At 39.0% G+C, this 15,766-nt stretch overlaps 1 non-coding gene across 1 annotated transcript; it reads left to right on the top strand.

Moving 5' to 3' along the window:
• Positions 1-12,427: 12,427 nt before the first annotated feature.
• LOC115030708 (small nucleolar RNA SNORD81) lies at positions 12,428-12,504 on the top strand. Its single transcript, XR_003836307.1, has one exon. It is a non-coding gene; the product is annotated as a small nucleolar RNA SNORD81 (small nucleolar RNA).
• The last annotated feature ends 3,262 nt before the right edge of the window (positions 12,505-15,766 follow it).

Here is a 15,766-nt window from a genome sequence, read left to right as displayed (position 1 = left end):
ATAATACTGTATTTGACTGGCCAGCCAATCAAAACTGAAAAAGAAACTATTAATACAGATACTCTGCCTGTGCTCTCTAACACAGTACCTCCCAACTAGAGTCACCTCAAGACTGCTTGCCAGGGATTATGATTCTTTTCGAGCTCCTCTTCTTTCCCTTGGGACTCCCCAGACCTTAAAACTCTCACTCTCTGTAACATTCTCTCCAGGCCACATGGCATGGATACACAGGTAACCTATCTGCACTCTGTATTACAAACACTCTCAATTCCAGTCACCCTACAGCTGTGTGTGCCAGATCCACCCTCCGGGCCCAGCCAGACTCAAACATCCTGTAGTCTGGCCCAGCCTGCCCAGGTGACCTAACATTACTCTGCCTGTACTCTCCCCAGTCACTATATATACGCTTGGTCCCCAAACTAGGACACCAGCAAAGCCTGGTGAGCTCTACTTTTTTTTCTATTTCTAACCTCCAGATTTGGGTTAAAGGGCATATCCAGATCATTCTGCTGTGTCACATCAAGTATACAACAAACACAATAAGTCTACATTCCTGGTCTCATTAATATATATGAAAGATGAAGATCATATGCCCCCTCCTGAAATCAACCAGTCCTATAGAAATGTTCTTCTATGAGAACTATTTAGATGAACCCCAGGATACAGAACTTAAATGAACAATCATAAGCATCATCAAAGAATTCAAGGAGTTTAAAGAAGATATAAATAGCTCAAAAAACTTATAAAGTATTAACTAAAAGAGAATAAAAGCCTGAATGATAGCAAAGAAGATACAAACATAAAGCTGAATGAAAAAACAAAGACAACAAAGGATTTGAGAACCAAACTTAATGAAGAGATATAAATATTAAAGAAAACAATAAAGGTAGACTAGAAAAACTCAACAGCAAAATTAGAAAACTCAGAAGCAAACCATACAAGTAGAATGAATCAAGTAGAAGAGAGAATGTCAGGACTTCAAGACAAACTAGAGAAATTCGACCACACAGGTAAACAATATGAAAGGAAAATTAAAATCACAGAAAAGGAACATTCAGAAAATGTGGGATACAGTGAAAAGGCAAGATCTTCTAATTAGTGACACAGATGAAGGAAACGAACCCCAGGTTAATGGAATAGACCAGATCTTCAACAAGATCATGGACGACAACTTCGTCAAACTAAGAAAAGACCCAGTAACAAGAAGCACAGAACACCAAAAATAGAGAGATCAGAAAAGAAATTTCCTTCAGTATATCATAGTTAAAACACTAAATACACAGAACAAAGAATATTGAAAGTTGCAAGAAAAAAACACATAAATAATCTACAAAGAAATACTAATCTTAAGAAATACTAATTTCTCAATGAAAAATTTGAAAGCCAAGAAAGCCTGGAACAATGTACTCCAAGTTCTAAAAGAAAATGAATTCCAACGAGAGTATTATACCCAGCAAAACTATCATCCATAAATGAAGGAAAAGAAAAAACTTTTCATCATACAAACTGGCTAAAAAATTAATGTTCATCAAACTGATTCAAAAAAGAATACTGGAAGTAGTACTTCAAACTAAAAAAACAAGAACAAAAACAAAAACAAAAGAAACAAATATAGCCTTAATTATTGAAACACAGAACACAACTAAGAACACAAGAATAAAACAATAAAAATGACTGCAATCAATATACACCTTCAGTTAATAACTTTAAATATTTTATTAGATATTTTCTTCATTTACATTTCAAATGCTATTCTGAAAGTCCCCTATACCCTCCCAACCCTGCTCCCCAACCCACCCATGCCTGCTTCCTGCCCCTGGTATTCCCCTATACTGGGGCATATAATCTTCACAAAACCAAGGGCCTCTCCTCCCATTGATGGGCGACTAGGCCATCCTCTGCTACATATGCAGCTAGAGACACAGCTGTGGGGGTACTGGTTAGTTCATATTGTTGAAATATTAATGGCATCAATTCTCTAATGCCTAAATGGATTAAGAAACAAAATCTATTTTTCTGTCTACAAAAACTCATCTTAACTTTAAAGATAGGCACCAGTGTAAAGTTAAAGCATTGGGGGAAAAGTTATTCTAAGCAAAAGAGATCAAAAAGCAAGCACAATATCCGAATATCTGGAAAAATAGGCTTCGTACTACAATTAAACAATAGTTAAAGAGGAATACTGTTGCAGGAAATCTTCAACCCAAATATGCCCCAGAAATGAAAACACAACTCAATTAATAAGAATACATGCTGTGAACCTAGATTGGGCAGATCTACCACTACACTACTATCTTCCACATCTGTGAGACCCCTTAGAATTTGTGTTTTCTCCAGGCCATGTGCTTCTGCTCCACTTTTCTTCTTCCTCCTCTGTGTTCTCTCTCTCTCTCTCTCTCTCTCTCTCTCTCTCTCTCTCTCTCTCTCTCTCTCTCTCTCTCTCTCTCCCCCTCTCTCTCTTCCATTTTCTCCTTCTTCTCTCTCCCTCTTCCACTTCACATTCCCTCTATCTGCCCAATCATCAGCTCTCCTTTATTTTACAAATTAAGGTGGGAAGCAGGTTTACAGGAAATCACCTGAGTGTTGACTCATTCCTTCTTCGAAACCCCTCACAGGAGAACAGAATTGACATCAAATATAATTCGTTCCAGTGCTATCCCAACAATCCTCCTTCTGTCCAATTAAAAGATTATTTTATCTCAGATACAATTGAACATAACTATTACTATCTTATAACTTATAAAGTATAAGAGACCTAACATCCAATCCATCATTTTTGTTAATTAAATTGAACCTCTGTCATCTATCCTTACTTAAAAGACTATATATAGTTCTGCACCTGACTATGTCTTGGCTTTAGATTGAATGCCATCTGAAAACCTTCCTCTCAAAGTAAAAATCCTGGGTTGACTATGAGACTATGTAGCTTTTCAACCCCATCAGAAATCCAAGAACGACTGATATTAACTGAAAATATATAGGAAGCCTAACATAGCTTTCAAAACTTAGCCAATTTATAGAGACCACTGATCACTTGGACAGTCCCTTTCTTCAACACATTGGAGCATCGGTCTTCAGCCTACTGGCCAGGGTCATCTGACAGACTTAGAGAAATATGAATATTAAAGAGTAGCCTACTCTGTCTCAGCAGAATTAAGCTGTCCTAACCTGTAATTGTGTCCTTTCTTTGGACAGTATTATGTCTGTAGATGAAATGAGGCAATTCTTGCCTAGTGGTTGTTTCACCACAACTGAAGTAACTCAAAGACAGGGAAAGCTGTCAGGAGCAGACTAGTCTCAACAACAAGTGAATAAATAACATTAAATATCACATTCTGTGGACTTCTGACATTTTTGAAAACCAACTATCTATGTGAAGTAATCTGGACCATTCTCTGTTACCTACTCTCAGCCATTTTTGATTAAAATAACTGAAAACACCCTAACAATAAACTCAGAGCCATGAATTTCCTATTTGGCCCTTAACTCACAGGTTTAATAATCTAAGATCTGTTTATAATAACAGCAATAGAAGGACTGTGTCCAAGCCCTGTACTTCAAAATTTTTAGCATATAATAACCACCCCCAGCCCCAAAGCTTAGGGAACTGGGATGACAATTCTTCAAAACATCTTCAAGCTGAATATAGGTGTTGAGATATTTTTGAAGGGAGGAGGAAGGGTAGGGAAATGGGGGAGTTGGTTAGTCTTAAGAAGGTCATACCAATGATTGTATTAGTCTCTGATGTCTGTGTCCTGACTGGATCTGGATGAAAACCCAAGACATCAGGAGTTTCATCAGGTCAGTTCAGCATATCTGATGATGAAATTCACCAAGGCTGTATATTCTTTAAAATATAAATCTCAAAACAAAATTTTAGTATCATCAAGATAAACTTTTTGTTTGATTCTCTGGAATCTAGTTCTTCAGGGGTTCTCCCTCTATCAAATCTAATCCATATAACTCTAGAAGGTATAAATACCTTAATCACCTTTTCCAAAAACACGAAGACAAAACCTTTTCCCCAAATCAACATATCCTTCAGCCTTGGTAACCAGGAAAACCTGTACCTTGCCCTCTGTCCCAGTGGAACAATAAAACAACCACAATACTCAAAGTCACACACATTTTAGCCTATTTAGACCTTTCTAATTTGTCATGTCAGGATTTAAACCCAAAATTCCCATGGAGCCCAACATTAGACAGAATATGAGTCTACTGCAGACTTTATCATACCATCTTTAAAACAATTGATTCACACTTCAACTTCCCTTTCCTTTCCTCTTTCCTTTCCTCTCCTCTCTTTTCGTTTCCTTTCCTCTTTCCTTTCCTTTCCTCTTTCCTTTTCTTTCTATACCTGCTTATAAGAGGCAACTTTTCAACCCAGATTTAAACCTGAAATTCCTGTGGAGCCCACATTAGACAGAAGATGAATCTCCTGTAAGACTTAATTTGAGCAATATATGTTTATACCATCTTTAAGTATCAAAAGGTTAGATTTCTCTCTTTATATCAATGAATTACCTGGTCCAGGGCCCTTTGTACCTTTGTCTCCCAATTCTTTATTCACAGGGAGGAGCTGAGTGTAAAAAGAGCCACATTGTCTGTGCCCCTGTTTGGAGGTGGGGGAGGTAGGGTGGGGAGCAAAGGATACAGGGAAGCAAACACAGAAAGGCTCTCTCCAACATAGATGCTTCTCTGCCATTCTCTGTAGGCCCCTCAAACCCAGTCAGCTTCAAATCCACCATGTTGCAGCCTATATCACTGCCCAAGCCCCATTCAGGGGTTGGGGGACAGTGAATTTTTCTCTCAGATTAGTTGAATTCAAATCAATACGTTGGGCACCATTTTGTTGCGGTAAATCTCCAACCCAAATATGCCCCAGCAATAAAAACACAACTCAATTAATATGAATACATGCTGTGCACCTAGATTGGGCTTTCTTCTTCTTCCTCTTCTGTGTCCTCTCTCTCTCTCTCTCTCTCTCTCTCTCTCTCTCTCTCTCTCTCATTTTATCCTTCTTCTCTCTCCTCCTTCTGCTCCATCTTCCCTTTATCTGCCCAATCATCAGCTCCCCTTTATTTTACAAATTTAGATGGGAAGAAAGTTTATAGGAAATCAACTGAGTGCTGACTCATTCTTGTTTGCAACCCCTCACAGGAGAATGGAATTAACATCAAATATCATTAGGACCAGGGCTATCCACAACAGAATACTTCATTTTAACCAAGGGAACAGTTAGCCAAGAAGATGTTACAATTACCAAACACTGATGCACCCAATTTCCTAAAATGCATGCTATTGGAACTAAAAAACACAGATTAACACCAATAAATAATTTTAATATCTAGGGAGATTATCCAGACAAAAATGAAATAGAAAAAATGTCAGAAGTAGATGCTATCATGCATCAAATGGTCCTAATATAGCTACAGAATATTTCACCCAAAAATCAAAGACTATAGATTCTACTAAACAGCCCATGGAAGTGCCTTTAAAATAGATCACATCCTGAAACACAAAATACATATTAACAAAATCAGAAACTTTTAAAGAACTATGAGTGCACTTCTTGTTAGACCATAATAAGTTAAAATTTAAAATTGATAGCAAGCAAATCTCTAGTGAATACACAGCTCATGGAGATTAATCATTACTGAATGTTGAGTGAGTCAAAGAAAAAAATCAAGAAAGAAATTTAAAAATAAAACCCTTGGAACTAAATGAAAATTAAAACACAACACAACAAAACTTCTTGGACTCATTAAGTGAAGTCTTAAGATGGAAATTTATAGCTCTAATGCCTACATTAAGAAAGTAGAAAAAGCACAAACAAATGACATAATTGTGTAACCCAAGAATTTTGAAGAGCAAGAACAATTCAAACCCAAATCAAGTAGATAGAAAGGAATAATAAAAATTAGACCAAAACTTATTAAGATAGAAACAAAGAAAATAATCAATATATCTGAGAGCTGGTTCTTTGAGATGATAAAAATTGACAGACCCTTGGCCCAACACACAAAAAGAAAGAATGAGATAACTCTAATTAACAGAATTCATCAAAGACTTTAATATACAATCTGAGACACTGAATCTGTTAGAAAAAGCATAGGTAGTAACTACAAAATATAAGTATAGGAAAGGATTTTCTGAATCAGACTCTATCTGCCTAAGAGTTAAAGCCAACAATTGCTTCTATACAGCTACAGGAAATGAATGAAAAGGATACACACAGAGTGGGAAAGAATATTTGCCAGCTATAAACTGTCTGAGGGTTATTATCCAAAATATATAATGAAGAGAGAGAAAGAGAGAGAGAGAGGAGAGAGAGAGAGAGAGAGAGAGAGAGAGAGAGAGAGAGAGAGAGAGAGAGAGGAAACTCAGCAACCCATTCAAAACTGAGCTATGCAGCTAAACATAGAGTTCTCTATGCAGCTAAACATAGAGTAGAAGAAATAAAAATAACTAAGGAATCTCAAAAGGGGTTCATCATCTTCAACAATTGGAAAAATGCAAATCACAACAACACAGAGGTTTCATTTCACCCTAGTCAGAAGGCTAAGATCAACAAAAATAACTGACAACAAATGTGGGGTGTAAATGTGGGGAAAGAGAATCCCTCATTCACTGCTGGTCGAAGTGCAAGCTGATTCAACCACTCTGGAAATCTATGGAAAATCCATAGAAAATAAAATAAAATAAAACAATAAAATAAATTTACCATATATACGCCCAGATAAATTCCTTGGCATATTCCCAGAGGATTCAACATCCCTACTCCAAAGATACTTGCTCAGCAATGTTTATTGTGACTGTATACAAAATAGCTTAGGTTTTGGAGCTCTTATTCCTGTATAAAACACCATGACCAGAACAAACTTGGGGAGGAAAGGGTTTATTTCATCTTGCACTTTCTATCACAAAGCGAAACCAGAGCAGTAACTCAAACAGGGGAGAAACCTGGAGGCAGAAGCTGATGAAGAGATCATGGAGGGGTGCTGTTTACTAGATTGCTCCCCATGGCTTATTCAGCCTTTCTTTTATCATCCAGAATGATCAGCTCAGGGTTGGCACCACCTACAAGAGGCTAAGCCCTCCCACATCAATCATTAATCAAGAAAATGGACACCAGTCTTGCCCATGGGCCAATCTGGTCAGATCATTTGCCTCTTCCCAAATTAGTGTCAAGTTGATTAGACCTAGCTAGCATAGCTAGAAAATGGAAAGAATACAAATGTCCTTCAACTGACGAATGGATAATAAAAATCAGAGTTTGTATACATAGTGGAGTACTATTCAGCTGTAAATAAAAATGAAACCATAAAACATTCAAGTATATGAATAGAACCAGAAAATATTATATTGAATGAGGTAGCCTAGACCCAGAAACTCATACTGAATGTTCTTTCTCATTTGTAGTTTTTAGCTCCAAATCTTCAGATGTGAGTATATAACCTAGAGTAATTGCAAAAACCAGAAATATAAAGTGGAGGATCTCTCCTTGGGGGATTGCTAGAAAGGGAAATGGCAGGATAGAGTAATATAAAAGAATGAGGAAAAAAAAACAGAGCATCAACTGGGAGTAGGGAAGAAGGTCAATACAAAAGGAGGGGGGACCCAGGAACTCTGCCTGACTAGTGGGACAGGTTCCTTTGGTCTGGGCCAGTGCCCTGAACAGACTTTGGGCTTGAACTCCAGCATCCAGTCCCATAACACCCAGTGGGAAGATCCATTCTCAGAAGCTCTAACACTCCCAGGATCATAGAGTCAGAGGTAAGGTCACAACTGCCCCAGCACTGGAAGTAACTGGGACCAGTGGGACCCGGGCATCCAGGAACTCTACCTGACCAGTGGCATGGGTTCCTTCTGGTCTGAGCCAGTGCCCTAGGCAGACCTTGGGTGCGAACTCCACAGCCAGTCCCACAACAACACCCAGAAGAAGCTCCACTCCCAGGCCCTCTAACACTCCCAGGACCACAAAATCCTAGGATCCCAGGAGCTTGGTTACACCAGGAACCCAGGGCCCCAGAGACACCCTGACTCCCAGGAGCTCTGACACACCAAGATCTCAGGATCCCAGGATCCCAGAATAACAAAATCACAGACAGCTGAAGTCTGAGGAGTTCTGACACAACCAGGATAACAGGAAGGATAGACTCCAGTCAGATATATTAAGGTCAGGAAGCGCTAGAGATAATCAGATGACAGGAGGCAAGCATAAGAACATAAACAACAGAAACCAAGGTTACTTGGCATCATCAGAACCCAATTCTCCCACCATAGTAAGTCCTGGATACACCATCATATTGGAAAAGCAACATTCAGATATAAAACTACTTCTCATGATGGTGATAGAAGACTTTAAGAAGGACATAAATAACTCCTTTAAAGAAATACAGGAGAACACAGGTAAACAGCTAGAAGCTCTTAAAGAGGAAACACAAAAATCCCTTAAAGAATTATAGGAAAGCCGGGCGTGGTGGCGCACGCCTTTAATCCCAGCACTCGGGAGGCAGAGGCAGGTGGATTTCTGAGTTCGAGGCCAGCCTGGTCTACAAAGTGAGTGCCAGGACAGCCAGGGCTTTACAGAGAAACCCTGTCTCGAAAAACCTAAAAAAAAAAAAAAAAAAAGAACAGACAAAGGAGATGAACAAAACTATCAAAGATCTAAAAATGGAGATATAAACAATAAAGAAATCACAAAGGGAAACAACTCTGGGGTTAGAAAACCTAGGAAAGAGATTAGGAGTCATAGATGCAAGCATCACTAACAGAATACAAGAGATAGAAGAGAGAATCTCAGGAACAGAGATACCATGGAAAACATTGACAAAACAATTACAGAAAATGCAAAAAGCAAAAAGCTCCTAACCAAAACCATCCAGGAAATCCAGGACACAATGAGAAGACCAAACCTAAGAATAATAGGTATAGAAGAGAACAAAGATTCACAACTTAAAGGGCCAGTAAGCATCTTCAACATAATTATAGAAGAAAACTTCCCTAACCTAAAGAAAGAGATGTCCATGAATATATAAGAAGCCTACAGAACTCCAAATAGACTGGACCAGAAAAGAAATTCCTCCCAACACATAATAATCAAAACACCAGATGCACTAAACAAAGAAAAAATATTAAAAGCAGTAAGGGAAAAAGGTCAAGTAACATATAAAGGCAGACCTATCAGAATTACACCAGACACTAAAAGAACACAAACACCAGCCCAGGCTACTATACCCAACAAAACTCTCAATTACCATAGATGGAGAAAACAAGATATTCCATGACAAAACCAAATTTACACAATATCTTGTCACAAATCAAGCCCTATAAAGGATAATAGATGGAAAACGCAAACACAAGGAGGGAAACTACACCCTAGAAAAAGCAAGAAAGGAATCATTCAACAAGCCCAAAAGAAGATATCCACACAAACATAATTCCACCTCTAACAACAAAAAATAACAGGAAGTAACAATAACTTTTCCTTAATATCTCTTAACATTAGTGGACCCAATTCCCCAATAAAATGACATAGACTAATAGACTGGATATATAAGCAGGACCCAGCATTTTTCTGCATACAGGAAACACACCTCACTGATAAAAACAGACACTACCTCAAAGACAAAGATTGGAAAACAATTTTCCAAGCAAATGGTCCCAAGAAACAAGCTGAAGTTGCCATTCTAATATTGAATAAAAGCAACTTTCAACCAAAAGTTATAAAAAAAGATAAGGAGGGACACTTCATACTGGTTAAAGGAAAAAATCTACCAAGATGAACTCTCAATTCTGAGCATCTATGTTCCAAATGCAAGAGCACCCACATGCAAAAAAGAAACTTTACTAAAGCTCAAAGCAAACATCACACCCCACACAATAATAGTGGGAGACTTCAACACCCTATTCTCAGCAATGAACAGATCATGGAAACAGAAACTAAGCAGAGACACAGTGAAACTAACAAAAGTTATAACCAAATGGATCTAACAGATATTTATAAATCATTTCATCCTAAAGCAAAAGAATATATCTTCTTGTCAGCACCTCATGGTACTTTCTCCAAAACTGACTGTAGTTGGTCACAAAACAGACCTCAATAGATACAAGAAGACTGAAATAATCCCATGCACCCTATCAGATTACCACAGATTAAGACTGGTCTTAAATACCAACAAAAACAACGGAAAGCATACATACACATGGAAGCTGAACAATGCTCTACTCAATGATACCTTGGTCAAGGAAGAAATAAAGAAAGAAATTAAAGGCATTTTTAGAATTTAATGAAAATGAAGACACATCATACCAAAACTTATGGGACACAATGAAAGCAATGGTAAGAGGAAAACTCATAGCTCTAAGTACCTCCAAAAAGAAACTGAAGAGAGCTTCCACTAGCAACTTGACAGCACACCTGAAAGCTCTAGAACAAAAAGGATCAAATATACCCAAGAGGAGTAGATGGCAGGAAATAATAATAACTCAGGGCTGAAATCAACCAAATAGAAACAAAAAGAACTATACAAAGAATCAACAAAACCAGGAGCTGGTTCTTTGAGAAAATCAACAAGATAGATAAGTCCTTAGCCAGACTAACCAGATGGCACAGAGATAGTATCCAAATTAATAAAATCAGAAATGAAAAGGGAGACATAACAACAAAATATATATTAAAATAATTATTCTATTTGTCAAATATTAACAGTTGAAAATAGTAAAATCCTGTTCTACACACACACAAAAAAAAAGAAGGGGGGAGGAGGAAAAAACCACTGAGAATGCTTGTAATAGCTATATTATACTGATCGATGTTGTGATTCACAGGCATTGTGGGTGGCTAAGACTATTGAATTATTTCTTCCTTGGCAGCTTGCATAGCACCTTATGGTATAATGAACACTAGTCCTCAAGTAGGAGGCAGATCCAGCTTGATTCCTCTTAATCCTTAATCCTGTATATTATTATTTATACTCACCTAAAGTTATACATAATGCATATAAGTATATGTGTACACATATGAACATAATTTAAAATGAAATTATGCCACTTGAGATCTTATTGTTTCTCATCAAGAGCCATTGTCTATCTAACAAAAGCTCCACTACCAGGCATGGGAAACCTCCCCTTGAATTGTTGGTCAAGGGAGTTCAAGGGGTTCCCAGAATACTATGTTATTGCAGTTGCCCTTGGTTGCTTCCCAGAAATTGACATTATGTCCATATTACTGCAGACACCACACATTTCGGATACAGGATTAAGAGGAATCAAGCTGCTTCTGCCTCCTATTTGAGGACTAGTGTTCATTATACCATAAGGTGCTATGCAAGCTGTCAAAGAAGGAATCATTCAATAGTCCTATCCACCCATGATGCCTGTGAATCACAATGATCAGCATGACAAAATAGCTCTAAATGAGCAACAGTGGCACTTCTACAGCTGTCTAATTGGATGTAAGACCTGCTGAATAGGAGGGAAAACATGCTTAGTACTGAAAACATAGCCAACCACAAGTATCTACTAGTGACCTGGAGAAAAGATAGCATCTTCAACAGATGGTGCTGGTCAAACTGTACATGAATGTGTGGAAAATTAAAATAGATATATATCTAACATTGTGCACAAAATTCAATTCCAAATGGATCAAGGACCTCAACATAAGACCGGATACCTTGAAACTGAGGGAACAGAAAGTGGAAAATAGCTTTGAATTCATTGGCACAGGAAAAGACTTTTGGAACAGGACACCAATAGCAAAGGCACTAAGACCAACAATAAATGGGACCTTATGACATTGAGAAGCTTCTATAGAGAATGCAACATCATTTAAAAGAAATGGAAGCCTATAGAATGGGGGCAAGTTTTATCAAGAGAACAAATAACACGCTTTTAGTGATTGATAGTTTAGGTCCCAGTTCATTGTGGATGGTACAGTCCCTGGGGAGTGAGCAAGCTAGTATGCAGCATCCTCCATAACCTCTCCATCAGCTCCTACTTCCAAGTTCCAGCCCTGCTTGAGTTCCTGCCCTGACTTCCTTCAACTATGATGTGGAAGTGTAAGCCAAATAAACCCTTTCTTCCCCAACTTGCTTTTGGGCATGGTGTTTCATTATAGCAATAGTAACCCTAATGAGGATAGACGTTGGTACCAATATAATGGGGTGTATTTCTGTGACAGACCTGACCATGTTGTTTTGGGAAGGATTGTGAAAGGACTTTCGAACTTCAGGCTAGAAAAGTCATTGAGTGTTGAGAACTCAGTGGGCTGTTCTGTAGGCGCTGGGAAGATAAGAATGTTGAGAGCAGTATAGACAATGTAGGCCTGGCTTGTGAAGTTTCAGAGGGAAGCAGTGACATTCCCAGCCAATTTGTATTGTTTGGGCACCTGGAGCTGAAGAATTAGCTGTGATTGACAAGAGACCAGGACACATGATGACCTCACCCCAACTTGGAGTCTCTCACTGATTACTTGATGACAGTAAAAGACCTGATATTCTGTGTTTAACAGCTACCATTTAAGTTAAAATTGTGGAAATGTGCCTAACAGCTACCTCTGTTGCAGATGCCTGGATGGAGGATTGAATAGAAAATGTGTCAGATTATACATTGTGCTCTCAAGAATTTTACCATTAAAGTTCATTGTATAATATAACAACATAACAAAACAAAATAAAACAAAACAAAACAAGAGACCAGAGCCCTTAAGGTAAAATCTTCGTTTTGCTGGGACAATGGATGATGGTCAGGTGGGGCTAAAGAAAGAATTAGCTATGACTAAGAAGTGAGCAGCATAACTGACATGAAGTCTTCAAAGAAGTGTTTGCTGAGAGTTATCATACGGAAGCTGTATTCTAGAGATGGCCTAGGTTATACCTTGCTTTGGAAGCCAAACTTCGTCATGTGTGAGAGTCTCCCAAGTGGTCCTAGTTTTGAAGGCACAACAGGTGAAAGTTCAGCCCAGTTGCAGCAAGAAAATTCCCAGCAGTTTTAGAGACACCAATACCATGGGAGGGCCACCAAGAACAGCATCAGCAGTGGAGAAAGCCAACTGGATCCTAGAAGACAAGCTGTGTGTGCTGTAAAGGACTGAGCTGGTTAAGTGACCCAAATCCTTTGGAGGAGCCCAGACCACAAGTGGATTGCAGACATTGAATATTGAGTTTATTGAGTTAGTTACACAGTTGAGTTTAGTTCTGCTTTGAATTGATTGTAACTGTGTCCTGGTTCTTCCCTCTTAAAGTAAGAAAATACTTAATTTATTCACTTTTTTATTTTACAGAGTCCACAGTTGAGAGACTTTAAATTTTTAAACAGGAAATTTTGGAGTTTTACAGAGACTCTGGATTTTAAAAGAGACTGGATAGTTTTAAAAAGTAAAGACTGTAGAGCTTTTTAAGTTCGTGAAATGTTTACTATTGTGATGTCTACATCAGTGTGTGGTAATAGGAATGAAAAAGAAAGGGAGGGTAACCTAACAGCGACATGTTTGTGTGTCGAGTTGGCAAAGGGTCCATTGTGCTTGCTAGTTTTGTCAACCTGACACAAGCTAAGGTCATTTGAGAGAAGTAACCTTGATTTTAAAAAGTCTCTATAAGATCGAGCTATAGACAAGCCCAAAGAGCATTTTCTTAATTAGTGATTGATAAGAAAGAGTCCAACTCATTGTAGGTGGTGTCAATCCTGGGCTGGTGGTCCTGGGTTCTATAAGAAAACAGGTTGATGGAGATATGAGGAGCAAGTTAGCAAGCAGCACTCCTCCATGGCTTCTGCATCAGCTTCTGCCTCCAGGTTCCTACCTTGTTTGAGTTCCTGTCCTGACTTCCTTCAATTATGGACTACAATGAAGAAGTCTAAGCCAAATAAACCCTTTTTCCTTAACTTGCTTTTGGTCATGGTTTTTCATCATAGCAATAGTAATAGTTTTTTATTTGATTGTTTGGGGTGTGTGTGTGTGTGTGTGTGTGTGTGTGTGTGTGTGTGTGTGTGTGTGAGAGAGAGAGAGAGAGAGAGAGAGGTAGACAAGACAGACAGGCAGAATATGAAGTCAGGTGGGTAGGGAAGTGGAAAGGACGTGGGAAGACTTGCAATAGGGGAAAGAATGTGATCAAAATATACTGTATAAACATTTTTTAAAAGAATAAAAGGCCATGAATTTGAAAAGGCCTGGAGAGGGACAAGGCCAGTGAGGAGTGTTGTAGGGAGGAGAGGGGAGGAAATGATGCAATAGCGTTTTAACTAAATTAAAAATTTTAATTTAAAAAATTATTAAAAGTATCCAGAAAACACAAGAGCACATGTATTGTAGGCACAAGTGGCTCTAACAGTGAATTCTACCAAACATTAAGAAAGAAATAATTCTGTGCAATCTTTTCCAGAAAATGGATAAGGAACAAATGCTTTCATTTCTTTCTTTTATTTTTTTAAAGTTGTAAGAACATCTATTTCTCTTTTTCCCCCATTAATTAGTTTATTTATTTACTTTACATCCCAATCAAAGCTCCCTCTCCTTCCTCTCCTCCCAGTCCCTCCCATTCACCTCACCTCCTCTCATCCCCACCTCCCTTTCTCCTCAAAGAGGAGGAGGCCTCCTATGGAAATCAAGTTGCAGTAGGACTAGGGGGATCTTCTCCTATTGAGGCTAGGTGAGGCAGCCCAGTTAGAGGAAAGGGATCCAAAGGCAGACAACAGAGTCAGAGACAGCCTCTATTCCAACTGTTAGGGGTCCCACATAAAGACAAAGTTGTACATCTGTTACAAGTGGTTAGAGGGCCTAGATCCATCCCATACATGCTCTCTGTTTGGTGGTTCAGTCTCTGTGGGCCCCTAAGGATAGTTGATTCTGTAGGTTTTCTTGTGGTGTCCTTAACCTCTCTGCCTCCTTCAATCCTTCCTCCCCATCTTCCACAAGAAGTCTCCAAGCTCTACCTATTGCTCCACGGTGGGTCTCTGTATCTGTCTCCATTAGCTGCTAGGTGAATCCTCTCAGGAAATGCAAATAAAATGGATTGTAACTTTAATTTTTTCAAAGTCTATTTTTAATGATGGTTCTTAAATGTTTTAACCTCCCTTTTAGTCCACCACCCACAACAGGTAGTGGAAAAGAAAGGATACAGGAGAGTGGACCTGTTTAGAAAGGTTCTTTGGAGCAACTTCCATCTGTGTTGTCTGGAAATCAGCAGTTCAGTTCACAGATTAATAGCGGAAGTTCGATCCATTCACAAACACTTCATGGATCCACCAGTCGTCCAGTTCAGCAGAGTCAGGATAGCAAACGTGAATCAGCAGCGGTGTCACTAGCTAGCAGAGACAGCCAGGCCTCAGTTTCTGCTTGTGTCAGCACCAGGGCCTTGGAGGAATGCCAGGAAAAGTTCTCTGCTATGCCTCTCTTGGCAAATATGATCAGATTTTATTGCCCCCTCATCCACCCTCCAACTGTTCCACATCCTATACCTCCTCCCCACCCACCTGTGATATCCCCACCCTACACCCCACCTGACCTCTAAACTCCCTGAGGTCTCCAGTCTCTTGAGGGTTAGGTGCATCATCTCTGAATGAACACAGACCCAGCAGTCCTCTACTCTATGTGTTTTGGGGGGCCTCATATCAGCTGGTGTATGCTGCCTGGTTGGTATTGCAGTATCTGAGAGATCTCAGGGGTCCAGATTAATTGAGGCTGCTGGTCCTCTTAAAGGGTTGCCCTTCTCCTCAGCTTCTTTCAGCCTTCCCTAATTTAACAACAGGGGTCAGCTGCTTCTGTCCA

Source organism: Mus caroli, unplaced genomic scaffold, assembly GCF_978045245.1.
Source record: "Mus caroli unplaced genomic scaffold, Mus_caroli_1 scaffold_3, whole genome shotgun sequence".
Classification (NCBI taxonomy): domain Eukaryota; kingdom Metazoa; phylum Chordata; class Mammalia; order Rodentia; family Muridae; genus Mus; species Mus caroli.
Note: the sequence above shows the minus strand (reverse complement) of the source record. Positions and strands in the feature narration are given on the sequence as shown.